The 13972-nt window shown below is 35.0% G+C and overlaps 1 long non-coding RNA gene across 1 annotated transcript in view; it reads left to right on the forward strand.

Annotated features, from left to right (window-relative positions):
* The window catches only part of LOC120534940, a 90952-nt gene that overhangs the window by 26537 nt on the left and 50443 nt on the right, over positions 1 to 13972 (forward strand). Inside the window, exons 3-4 of the long non-coding RNA XR_005634813.1 lie at positions 4929 to 5042; positions 11666 to 11796. This is a non-coding gene — a long non-coding RNA (uncharacterized LOC120534940). The remainder of the gene's footprint in view (positions 1 to 4928; positions 5043 to 11665; positions 11797 to 13972) is intronic.

Here is a 13972-nt window from a genome sequence, read left to right on the forward strand (position 1 = left end):
ACAGTATATAACTTTTTTTAGCTTATATATAAAAATATATACATTTTTTTAGCTTGGCTTCTTCTCACATTCCAAAGTTTTGCAGATAAGATTGACAAGCGACTGTAAATTGGCCTCAAGTGAGTGTGTGTCAGCAAACAACAAAGGACTGGTTCCATTCCAGGGCTATTTTCTGCGTTACCTGCTGGGATAAGCTCATGTACCCAAAGATTTTGTTTTAGAATAAGAAGGCCCGGAAACCTATTGTTGCACCTGTGCATATGTGCATTGTTATATGCATAAGGATATGTAGCATAAAGTTTGTGCTGCTGTTTTCATTGTGTAGAACAGGTACCTGTAATTTTTTTTTAAATATAGCAGGCTTAACAATGTAATACTGTTCACTACTTTCCTATTGAGGTTGGATTACACTTTCAAAAAAGCATGTCATTACATCTAAGAACTAAAGACAAAATTACTGTACAACACTGAATCACGTTTTCACTGCCTAAAATCCAAGAAGTCTTCAGATTTCCAATGTTTTGATGGTCAAAAGATCTTTAAATCTGACACTGGGCACCTTATATTCACTTTAGTATTTGGCCAATTAGGTCTCATTTTCCTGCTTACAATTTTATTGTATTTGATACCAAATATTTGCTTTTATCATTGTAGCTACTGTACATCTGTGTGTTGTATACTTTGTTAAGCACACTATGGTTGTTTTTTGAAGTGTATTATATGAACAAATCATGGATAGTTGACCTACCATCTAAAGCATTGGACTGACAACCATAAGCCTACCATTCTGATTCCCCCAGTAACACAACGTGTCGTCCTATAAAAATCCATACTGTACTGCTGTGGTTGCTCGGATAAGTTTTTAAATGAAAATGATCACTAGATATTCAAATAATGGATGACAGAATGTGATAAAACTGAGATCTGTGTTTTTAAATACAACATTTTTTGTACTTTAAGATTCGTGCCAGCATTTCATAGAGTGTGATATGTAATGAGGGAATCAGCTTTGTATTTTTCAAGAAAGGGGTGTCATCCTATTTGAAAATCCCCATCAGTCACCTGGGTCTTTGGCTGATGTCGTATGCACACAGCCTCAGCCAAGTATGTGACTGCATTTAGTTGAGGTCATCGATATCTTCGTTATATGCTATGTCCCATCTGCCACTTCCAACTTGCTTCACAGGCACAGCACGACTGCAAAACCCTGGCCTTGTCCTGTTACTTGTCCTCTCAGGGACAGCTAGCCAGTCTGCTGTTGGGGCTAATGGCTTTGCTTCATTGTTTAGGAAGGAAGAGAGACAGGACAGTCTCAGCACAAGACAGAGCTGAGCACATTAGAACAGAGAGGTCAAGGACAAATAAATCCCTCTGCCTAGTGTTCAAAATAACAAAAACTGGACTCACCAGAGGGGAATCATTAAAAATAATTTGCGCAAGCTTTCTATTCGTCCCGCTCTTTTTGATACAACATTTCCTTGAGTGATTATTACTGCGGACGTGTTCCTGCCATATGGATAGTAGCTGGTCTGGGAGCTTGGCTAATACCTGTGTGGTTAATTAAGAGCTGTTGCCGGGCCACTCGAAGCAGGTCTGAAATCCCTCTTCACTCCTCGACAATGACTAGCTTTTTTAGCAAGAGAAGCCACCAGGGACAGCCAGAAGCACAGGGTAATTATTTGAGATAACATACAGCTCAAGTGTGGGGGGGTGGTGCTTGAAAGGAGGGTAAAGCTGGAAAAAAACGCTATAGTGAAAAGGTCAACGTCTCCTATTTTCCTGTACAGTGTCGACAGTCTGTAATGCCTTTTTAAAATGAATGACAACGAATTCTGTTTTTATAAATATCTCATTCTGTATTCAAACTTAGCAATTGTGAGCTCAAGCCTGCCAATCCAATCTGAATAACCTATTCTTAGTTGTCAGTATGCACTGTTCTGTCTTTGATTGCCATTTTCTTTTTTGCAAAACAGCTGTAATTTCTCCATTAACCCGTACAAGTCCAGGCCACAGTGCTGAAAAATAATAATGCCTAAACTGAAAGCTATGTTTTCCATTCACAAACTGTGACCTGTAATTAAAGTTGCAGAACCTGATTTAATATAATTTACAGGCTGTATGCTGTTGCACAGTTATACAAGTAATTTAAAGGTGTTTTTCAGTTGGAGCATTCAGAGGTTTAGCTATATTACAGACAGTTCTAGCAGCAGTTATACAGCAATAGTTCAGTTTTACTCTGCTTGAAAAAAGGAATCTTTAGGAAGTATACATTACTAAACTATACTGTAAATGATTTTTCACCGACTTTCTCAGAACACTTCAAACATTTAGTAGCAAAATTTACAGGAAAAAGTTAAAAGAGCTATTCAAATTTAATTTTTGCACTGTTATGTAAAGCATTAAACAGGATGAGAATAGACTGATCTCTTCAAATCACTTTAGCTAGGAAAATTAATATTATTAAATTATCATACCTCCTAAACATGTATATCTTTATAGAGCCTCCCTATCCATATTAAAACTTTTTGTTTTATTTCATTACAGTAGTAATTTATTTATAACATAAAAAGGCCACACATTACATAGATGACTCTGCAAAAATTTTAAACTGGAGAAGTTTTATAACCTGGTCAAAAATATGCCTACTTCAAAGTGATAAAATAAGGCAGAAGGTAACAAAACCAAACCTGCTTGTTTAGCCATAGAAAGGAAATCTTGTTTGAACATATCTCTGTACACTTTCACCAATTACTCTCTCAAAATATGGTATTAATGAAGGAGTCCAAGATGCTATTTTCAGCTGCTCATGTGCATGATAATCTTATATTACAGCCTTTTTCAACCTACAAATTATTTAATTCATGGATGTCATTGAGAACCAGGGCCTTTAGAGACATATATAAACAATGTGTACACATTCTTTGAATAGCTATGCTTCCGATGTAGTTTTCCAGTAATACAGCACTTTTCCTATGTACACATTAGAAGCATTGTCAAAAGAAATCTGCTTAACTTCCCTAATCTTTCATTAATACATGTGCTTCAAACCATGCTAGCTATTAATGATTCAGATATAGACAGTATTTCTAGAATCTTTGATCTTTTTTCAAGGAGTGAATACCTAGATAATCTTAGACAATGATGGGAATGTGACCATTCAGTTAGAACCTATGATAGGAATGCAGTTGAACAACCAACAAGGTAAATTATTCTTCAATTTGTGCCTAATTTATAGTACCTCATCTAAAAAGTGTATTTCCCACACACCTGTCTTAACTCAAATTAACTAAAATCTATCCTAAACAAGATCTAAACAGTGGCTGATATCATTAAGCATATGTTTGACTAAGTCATATGGTTTGGGAGTACCTCACAGTCGCACCATTTTGGAGAAAAATATTTAAATACCTGATAGTTAGTTTAGATTTACAATTACTCCCAATGCTTTAATAACATTGTTTGGAGTACCACCAGGTGGAGTAACATTATATCTTACATGACATTGCTCTACTGTGACTCATCATACTCTGTTGAAAAAAGTTTAGCTCACCCTATATAATTCTTTGGGAAAGTAATGTCTTATGTTAACTAAATTATTAACAATATAAAGGTTTTGGAAATAATTCACTAATTCTTTTTAAATATATATGCACACCAGACCTCAAATTGAGCACTCTGCTCAGATACTGATAAGATAAGTCTCTGAACAACATAAATATTGGTGCTTAATTTAACATAAATGCTTGAATTGTGGCATTAATTGTATTTTTGACTGCCCTTTTTTTTCTTATTGTAATTTATAAGCACTGTAAAATTCTGAAAAAAGTACTAATAAACAAAACAGTTTCCATAGCTTGTAATATCCCCTTCCTCCATCCCAAAAAAGCTGAATGCAATGACAGTGATTCTCAGCTGCAAATGCAATAATAATAAAACAGAACACAGACCTTTTGAACAGCTTCCTGCCCCATACGGGTCGCTTTTCCCCACTGGTATAGCAGCAAGCTTCAGAAGAAATGGCCTGGAGGCATCAAGTCTCCCTTCGAGCTTCCAGGTGCATTCAGTTCTCTATGTGAAATTTCAGTAATAATGTCATTATTATTATCCCCCCATATCCCAATACCTGCTTTATCCCAGTCAAGGCCTCGCAGATTGTTATTATTATTCTGTTATACATATTTACATATTTATAAATAATTGAAATACCATATTAAAGACACAAATATTGGGGATATTAAATGACACCAATAAGCACATGTGCTAGGTTAGCTGCTTTTATTTAACTAGAACCATTTGCCAACAGGCTAAATGGTAACATAACAACATTATGAAATTTTCTTAATCCAATTCATGGTCATGATGTTTGAGATAAGAGATATCCATGTTTAATTGGAGTTTTGATAAAAAAAAATACCTGTTTGAATAGTTGACACCTTAAATGACTGAGATTATCCAAAGTCCTTTTCAGGAGTGCTACCACAATGGACTGGATGTAAGAGTGGTCACTGAATGTCTAATGTTCGAGCATCACTCTGAGGCTAATTCTTAACCTCATTTTTTGTTTTTTTGGGACAATAACCTGAAAGAGCTGTACTAATCATGTCACCAATGAAAACAGAGCTTGAAGTGGTTAATTAATATTGTATGTTACCTTAGTTCACTGATCTGGCTCATCATTTCATCATATTGATACTTATTATAGTTCTGAGGTGGGCAAAAAAAATTCACATTCAGTAAATACCATAACAAATTCAATGATTTATCTCTATAGCCTATGCCTTCCTCCATGACCCAGTATTGATATAAGCTGGTTTCAAGGTGGATGAGCATGTAACACATGGTTAAAAAGAAAAGGAAATTAACAGTAGTAATACTTTAAAATGAGTCAAACAATTGAACCAATCTCGTGTTTTTTTTCTTTCTTTTAGGATCACAATATACTGAAAGATTATATTTCTAATAAAGAAAATAAACTTTCCACTAGTCCTCCTGGGCCAAGAAACATTCCAGACAGATGAGTGGGAGTCACAGTATCAGTTACTGTAAGTGTCTTGCTCTTACTTCTGCTTGTAATTTCTTTTTTGGAATTGCCATAAGTGAACATTCTATCTATCTATCTATCTATCTATCTATCTATCTATCTATCTATCTATCTATCTATCTATCTATCTATCTATCTATCTATCTATCTATCTATCTATCTATCTATCTACTGTATTTAGATTTGTAGTATTCTGGACTGTGGTATACTTTCTATGCTTGTTTTATATGCATATGCATGGCAAGCAGTGTGTTATAATGGATAAGAGGTTTCACTTAAAATTATACTTTTACTACTTGTTCTCAGGGTACCACTGGTTTATTACTTGTACCAGGAAAAGTTTAATATTTTTCTTGTGGTTTATTTGAATGAATGTGTGTGTCTTTATACTATACAATGAAATTAAAAAAGGGTAGAAACTGATTGTAAATGAATGTTATTGTTGCTGCTGGTATATGCACTAGCACCCCTCAACACAGCAGTGCAACTAGATGCTTAGAAGCCAGATACATGTTCATTCAGGATTTGTTGACTGTTGCCATTAAAAATTTTGGGAAAAAAGTCAAATTAACCCAAAGGTGAAAATCCTCAAACAAAATCTTTCATTAGATTAGATTACATATACTATACTTAGAATACATATACCTTATTAATCCCCAAGGGGAAATTCAATTACATACCACAGAATAAACAGACTATACATATACTGACTCAAAGTACAACATAAGGCAATACAATTTAAACATAATACAATAAAGATTATATTAAAATAACTGTAGTATACTGAGTCTGTAATACTTTCCTATTGCTTCTGGTTGGAGTGAAAGACTGGACGTCAGGAGGAAGCACTGACCTGCCTAAAGGCAGTAGGCTGAAAAGATCCCCAGAGGTCCCTCAAATTATATGGTGGGGCAATGAGCTCGTGGCTAAAGTTACTACAAGAAATCATCCACTGGATAGTATGGGCAGAATTGTTCATGTTGGCATCTAATTTTGCCACCATCCTCTTTTTCACATCAACCTCTAAACTATTCAGGGTCAGCTAGCTTTTCTGATGAGTTTGTTCAGGTAGTTTGCATTGACAAAACTCAGATTACTTCTCCAGGAGACCACAGCTTAGAACAACACATTGGGTTCTACGGGCTAGTAAGTAATATCCAGTAACTTGTTGCACTCATCAAAAGACCGGAGTCTCCTCAGAAAATTCAATCTGTCCTGGCCTTTCTTATACAGTGCCATTGTGCTGTCAGACCAGTCCAGTTTGCTGTTTATATCTTCTTATAATATGAAAAAGCACCTATATTATCATTATCTGGAATATTGATGAGGTGTAGATTAGGTCTTCTTTGCACTTTTTCTAAAGTGGATCAGCAAGAGTTGTTCAAGATAGTTTGTCTCTGATCACCTAATTTCAATTAAAAGATCTAATCTTCAGATAATGGAGAAATGGACCTTAATTATACTCTATTCTTCTTGAGGCCATGATGTTAATTTTAGGGCTCTCATCTTGCCATTTTTTTCTTTTCTTTTTTTGTCTCTGTTTGAAATGTTCTATTCAATGAAAAAGAGGAGCTTTGGGAAGACAAGTTGAGTAAAAAGGCAGGATGCTCTTGGCTTAGATTTCTTAAATTTTGGTTCTTCTTTTCTTTATAATTGTTTGGAACAATTAGTGGGCTGCTTGAGGATCTGTAATTGTTGGTGATTTGGAAAAGAAACCCTTAGCTTGTTTGTGAGGCAGGATTTCCCTTTCCAGGCCTCTAGTAGAACAGCTCATTATTTACATATTTCTTTTTAGAAAATGTAAATGGAGATATGATAATCTTTCCACCAGGCCAGCAGAAAATTTCCCGCTGCTATGGGGACTAGTAAAAAGCTGTTCATTTAAAGCAGTTATAAATTTGTCCTCATGTTCATATTGTTGATAATGTTTTGTATCTGGTACCCACTGTCTTGATGTATTTGGGTGGGGGTAAAAGGAATTTTAGACTAGTCTGAGAAGATTCTAACTTGTTTGGGAATAAACCAAAATAATTACTATGTTTTTACATTTATTAAAGACCAGTAATTTTAAGGGAGAATTCAGTAGATATACATGAATAAAACAAACCTAATGTAGGAATGTCAGTGGTGTAAAAAAATAAGCTATGGAAAGAAAGACATTCTGATAACAGTATGTCACATAAAGCCATTTCAGTGACTAGAGCTTACATATTATGTAATAGTCATTTCAGATGTAAAGGTTATTTGTTAGTTTGCAGAGCATACTTTGTATTCATTACAGATTTTGGTTATTTTTAAAGTGAACTTGGTTTCAACACATTTCACTACCTCTGCATGCTCTTTTCTAAATGTTTTGTATACAGCATTGAGGAAAGTCAAGCAGGATCCAAAAGGACAGTCTTGCTAAAAATCATTCTGTATGATGTTTGCCAAACAGGCAAAGTCACTTTCTTTATTTTCATAAAAAAGCTTATTATAGATCGTACCAAACCTAAAATTTAAATTTCAGTATCTATTCTTTTCCCTGACAAGCCCTAAAACTTTTCAAACATAGGCTGAGTTGCAAGACTATCCTCTGGATTTTTGTAATGCCATCCTCCTTATTATATACAAACCAGGATAGCCACTGTTAGTGCACATGGAGTTCATGAAATATGCACGCTGTGAAGAGAAGCTGTCTAAATTCTGTAGTATTTAATCCACTTTTTTTAATTTGGTGTAAGTTGAAATGAAATGTTAAAACTCAATCAGCAAGACTTCTTCCCTTTTGTGTGTTTATTATACTTAGAAAACTTAAATTATTTCTGACATGATATAATTGAATTGTGCCTAGTTGTTATGATTAGGGTTATTTATAATAATCAATAGACAGGCAAACCATATTCATATTTAAGGTTAACTGTACTGACATACATTCTTTGCAATCTGCATACAAGTTGTCCTTTTAGTGGTGTTAAGTTGTAAGCCTCTCTTCCTCTGACATTTAAGAGTGAAAAAAGATGCTTTGTTGTCCTTTGGTGACCATATAATTCATCTATTTTTCTACTAAGAAGTCAAAAAGATCAATTCTCCTGTAGTTCAAAGGCCAAAAAATACGGTATGTCTGTTGCAGTACAAATATTGTTTGACTACTCTCCCTGCGGTGGAAAGGCACCCTGCCCGGGGTTTGTTTCCTGCCTTGCACCCTGTGTTGGCTGGGATTGGCATCAGCAGACCACCATCTTTAACTGAGAATAGGGTTCTGAATCCAAAGGTCATAGAACTAATTTCTTTAGAGTCCTTTTTTTTTAAACTTTTAGTCTTTAAACTTGTAACTTTTAATCAATTTAAACTCATATCTATACTAATAAAAGTCTAAGCCCTCACTGACTGACTGACTGACTCACTCACTCACTCACTGACTCATCACTAATTCTCCAACTTCCCGTGTAGGTAGAAGGCTGAAATTTGGCAAGCTTATTCCTTACAGCTTACTTACAAAAGTTAAGCAGGTTTAATTTCGAATTCTACACGTAACGGTCATAACGGTCGACAACGTCCACCATGTTGAACTTTCTTATTTATGGCCCCATCTTCACGAAATTTGGTAGGCGGCTTCCCTGCGTAAACCGAAACCAATGTACGTACTTATTTCGGTGGTATGACGCCACTGTCAGCCGCCATATTGAACTTTCCAACGTCACTAATTCTCCAACTTCCTGTGTAGGTAGAAGGCTGAAATTTGGCAGGCTCATTCCTTACAGCTTACTTACAAAAATTAAGCAGGTTTCATTTAGAAATTCTACGCATAACGATCATAATGGTCAACAACGTTCGCCATGTTGAACTTTCTTATTTATGGCCCCATCTTCACAAAATTTGGTAGGCAGCTATCCCTGCACTAACTGAAACCGATGTACGTACTTATTTCAGTGATATGACGCCACTGTCGGCCTTCATATTGAACTTTCCAATGTCATTAATTCTCCAACTTCCCGGGTAGGTAGAAGGCTGAAATTTCTTAGGTACCCATTTCCTGTATCATTCCAACCGTACCCCCTTTAACATGTCTATCGAGGTGATCACCATCGATCAAAGAGGTGTCACTTACCGAGTGGTTTTCATGCCCGGAGATGGCACCTGCCTTTTCCATTCTCTGTGTTACATATTGCACGGCCATATCAGGCTCACTCTTGATATCCGGAGGAACATTGTGTCTTATTTATTGAATGACTTGGACAGGTTCAAGGTGTGGACTGATGACGGTACAGGAGATAATTATACTACACAGGAGCACTATAAGAGTGAAATTCTTAAGCCCTCCACCTATGGTTCTGCATGTGAGTTGATGGCTGCCGCTGAATTGTTCGGTTGTCGCTTTCAAGTGTACTGAAATGGCCAAATATTTTACACCTTTCGACAACCGCCAATGCCTCTTAAACATCTTAGATTCACACGTGACAATTTCAGTAGTGGACACTTTGATGTTATGAATGTTTAAACTCTCAAAAGCTGGATGTGAAGTTATCGAGAAACCGGTTGTATGCTTACAACGCTTGACAGATGCCGAATGTCACTTCAGCACAAGTCTTGCAAATACTGTCGTAATTGAAACAAACCATGAAACTCAAACCGATTATGACAGCAGCAATCCAAGCTGTGAGATTTGAAACAAGATTACTGTTCACATGGCCAACTGTACGTTGCATGCTCAAAAGTAAGCTCAGCGTACAGCTTGGTCATGTTACAACCGGAGGGCCGAACTGACAATGTGATATACAAAGAGATCCTTAACAAATAATTACTGGTATATTTTCCCTTAGTTTAAAAAGGTTTAATTTTCTTCTTAATAAAAATTTTAAGATAGTAATTCGCCGCTGCGAAGCGCTGGTATTTTGCTAGTAGTATATAAGGCTATATTGATCTATTCAGCAAAAAAAAAATATAATAAATGTACTCCTAAATCTTTGTCTAAAGAAAAAATTCTAACACAAAACTAAAGCAAAAGAAGATGCATATTAGAAGACAATAACATTCAGATATCAAAGACCAAACTTACTATCCCAAAGCCAAAAGCCCAAAACAAAGTTTTCTCTATGAACATCAAACATCTCTAGTTACATTCTGGCTGATACGGGCCCACACTTTAATCCCACCAGCATTGTATCCAAAAAACAAAACAAAACACAAATCTCTGTATGCTTGCATAAGAATCTCACAAGGAACCTTTGATTTTTACTTCAGTTAGTACAAAGTGCTTTCCATGACAGTGATGCTCATGTTAACATAATATTGATGCTGCTTCTAATGATGTCATTATTGCTAGTGTCATAAACTCCACAACACAAAAAGAGAAGAAAATGCAAAATTAATGTAAAACATGCTAATAAAAGCAAGACATAATCCCAAATGCTCTGACTCTTGGCAATGATATGGAAGCCATTATGAAAAAAACACCCATTAAGCTAATGTGTAGTAGGTTTTAAGGTATCCAGCTGTCTATTGTAGGGCTCAGCCTGGCAGATTCACACACACACGTGCAGTAGTGTCAGGATGCATGGAAATATAGACTTAAAATTTTTAAAGTAACACAGACAAGGGGAAAACTTGTAAAATTAATTTTAAAAGCATATACAAGACATATTAAACATTACATTGTTAGAAAGATGTTGTGTTTTTACTTTTTTAAAGTTTGGGATTAATGAGAGTGAAAATCTATTTATATTCCTATTAATGAATCAAATCGGTTATTAGCACTCTTTATGCTGGGAATAAAGGGGAATATTTTGTTATTTGTTAAATCTAATATTTAAATTCATTTTTTGGAGATGTATTTTTTATGTACAACAGAAATGAATGAATATAAATATATTTTGTATTTTATGTATTAATTGTTTTCATTTAATTTGCTTTCATTTAATAGCAAGTTATTAAATTTAACATTTATTGATATACAATCTAAAAAAGTGAATGAATCATTGACAAAAATAGCATTAAATGAAAAAGGGAGATACTGGTCTTATAAAGAGCCTATAGAGTTATAAATGGGAAGTCAAACTTTTTAGTTAAAATTCTTTTTGAAATAGAGCCAAAAAAGTAGTCAGGCAGGCAGGGTGAGTTGCACAAAGAAAATGAATTAAATAAACTAAAAGTTACAATACAGGTTTTGAGTCTTTAAACAAGTAGGAGAATCAAACCAGATAAATCAAAGTTAAAATAAAATAGTTTTGCAACATGACATTGCTGAAAAAGATGGCACAAAAGCAAATTAAAATAGGCAAACACAATTTACCATATTTATTTAAATTATTAATAATGCAAGCAGCAAAGGAACCCTGTATAAAACACATTATAAGTATATAATAAAATCAACAGAAAATAATATCTGAGAAGATGCACTATGTAGAGAATATTTGCATTTGCTGCTGTTGTCACAACATTGGATTCCTGATTTTTGATTTTGTATGGTTATTCTTATTTTTTTGTATGGTTTTACTAACTTTGATTAAGGTACTGTTTTGGGTGTGTGTGATTGGCTTTGTTTACTTTTGTGATCTGACAAAGCCTATTTTTTCTGCTTTGCCTTTCTGTGCTCTTTTTTGCATATTCTTTAATAAATATTCAAATATGTTTTTTTTCTTACAGTTTTCAACCTCTCCCTGCAATGTTTTGTGAAATTGAAACTTAAAATTCCGAAGCCCCATTTTTTGACGTCTAGAACTGTTTGAATTTTGATTAGGCTGCCGAGGGTGAAGCCTATTCTGCCTTATTTACAGGTATATACTTTTGTGACTTTTTGTAAGCCTGAGCTAGTTTTGGAAAGGCAGAATTACAAAAGCAAGAAACTGAAAGTAATCAGCATTGTACTGTATGTAATGCACAACAGCACAGGATAACAGAAAGTAAGTAGCACAAAATCAATTTATTTTTGATGTTGTCACTGTATAAGTACTACCTCCTATATCAGTGGTTCTCAGATTAAGACCTGGGTGCTTACTGAGGCTGCAGGTTTTCTTCCCAAGCAACTTCTGCTTTTAATTAGACTCTGTCATCAATTAAGAAAATTGTTATTTTGCAGTATCTACATTCACATGCAAACCCAGAAACTACAAAACTGAGTTTGCCAAACCTTTCAAGAATGCAACAAGGTTTTAATGTTGCATGGGAGGAGTTTTTGTTTTTCTGTCTTGGCTTTCAGGTTTTCATTATTATTATGACTTTCATTTAGCTCATCTAAGATTTAGTGTTGGGGTTAGTCTAATTGTTGGGGTTATTTAAGATGTTATTTACTGCTCATTATGCTAGTGGGGTTGACAATGAAGTAGCTGCAGCCTATCAGCATTCAGTGTGGTTTTCCCTAATGTCTACTCTGCACATTGTTATTTTATTTTTATAATTAATTGAGAAAACTGAGCAATAAAAGGTAAAATGGTAAAATAGATGAAATCTTTTAAAGTTATTGCACAATTGCCAATATTTTGGTTTGTCTTCTAAATGCAAATCTCTTGCCATTGCACTTTTTAAAAATGCAATTAGAGGTAAAGTGATTCACTTAATGTGAAACGAGTTGCAACAAAAACCTGCAACCCAGCGGGAATCCAAGAGTTAACTTGAGAACCACTGTTGTTTAGCATTCCTCCTTTTTAAGGAAAAACAACTGGAACTACACTGTCATCCTGGTTCTGATTAGTGGTGGTTCTTGATATGAGTGGAAATACTACATTGTATGTCATGTTGCTGATCCACCTTCTTTTAAATATAGACATATCCTTTGAAGAGTAACTGATCAAAAGTAAGAAATGAAGGTGAGTACTAACAGTAAAAGTATCCTGTGCTTTTTGATACTGAACTATAGAAGTATACCTACACACCACTAACATTATTTGTGTGTGCACCACCATAAACTGTGGTATAGACTAATTTGTTTTTTTTATATTTCATTTGGAAGGTGTGTTTGAAAATTTCCTTTCTCACTTTACACTACATATATCTTTTACTCTTTATGATTTATCATCATCTCTCTATTACAAGAAAACCTGTTAGCATTTTTAGGGCATTAAACACTCTGAATGAAACTTGTTGCTAGGTCATTTTGCCTTTGGACAATACACTCTAGAAGCATAATCCATTGTTGTCTCTTGATTCAACAATATCAGCTTACAACCACTAGGTGAGCTGTCAGATCAGACGGGGTGTCATTGGAATAAGGATCGGCAGATGTGTGATAATGAGACAGAAGCATGCAGATGCTAATATTGCTTTTCAGCAGAGCAGACGCATCTTCGTTAGGCAAAGCCAGATGCAGACTGTCAGCCACCAGAACACAGACTGTTTTTGATTCTCATTTAAGATCAGCCTCATTCACTATCTGTCAGCAAATTTCCCTGTGCAGGGGCTCAGACCCCTGGGTGATCAGACACTCTGACATGACTAGATGTCAGAAAAAGTATAGGTTTTGTGGGGGCTGTGCTGCTTTCCTAAAACGACCCCCGATTTTAGCCTCTAAGGTATCCATTTAATGATCTACCTGAGGGGTTGGATGGGTGCACTTACATTCTGTTTTGATGAGAAGCATTTGCAAAACTCTTTGATAGTGGTGGTGCCCAGTAAAAATAATTAGTAAATGTGCAATTTCAAAAATGTTTTATTTGGTTTTAACTTGCACAATGTTTAGTTTTGTGAATCTATTTTCCATTCAGATATGAAATTATCAAAGCACTCTGTATCATGTATTTATTGTGGAGGGTGCTTTCTGTGGCAATGGCATTACATTACAAATGCTTTGAAGGTTACCAGTTCAGATCCTATCTTTGATTAATTGTAGGATCCTAGTCAAATTACTTAATCTACCAGTTCCCCAGTTATATAAAACATGTGCAGTTAACAATCATGCTATATTTCTTTTTATAATTGTCTTGGGATGGTGTTTATTTTATAATGGTGCTATTTAAA

The sequence above is a fragment of the Polypterus senegalus genome, chromosome 9, assembly GCF_016835505.1.
Source record: "Polypterus senegalus isolate Bchr_013 chromosome 9, ASM1683550v1, whole genome shotgun sequence".
In the NCBI taxonomy this organism is placed as follows: Eukaryota; Metazoa; Chordata; class Cladistia; order Polypteriformes; family Polypteridae; genus Polypterus; species Polypterus senegalus.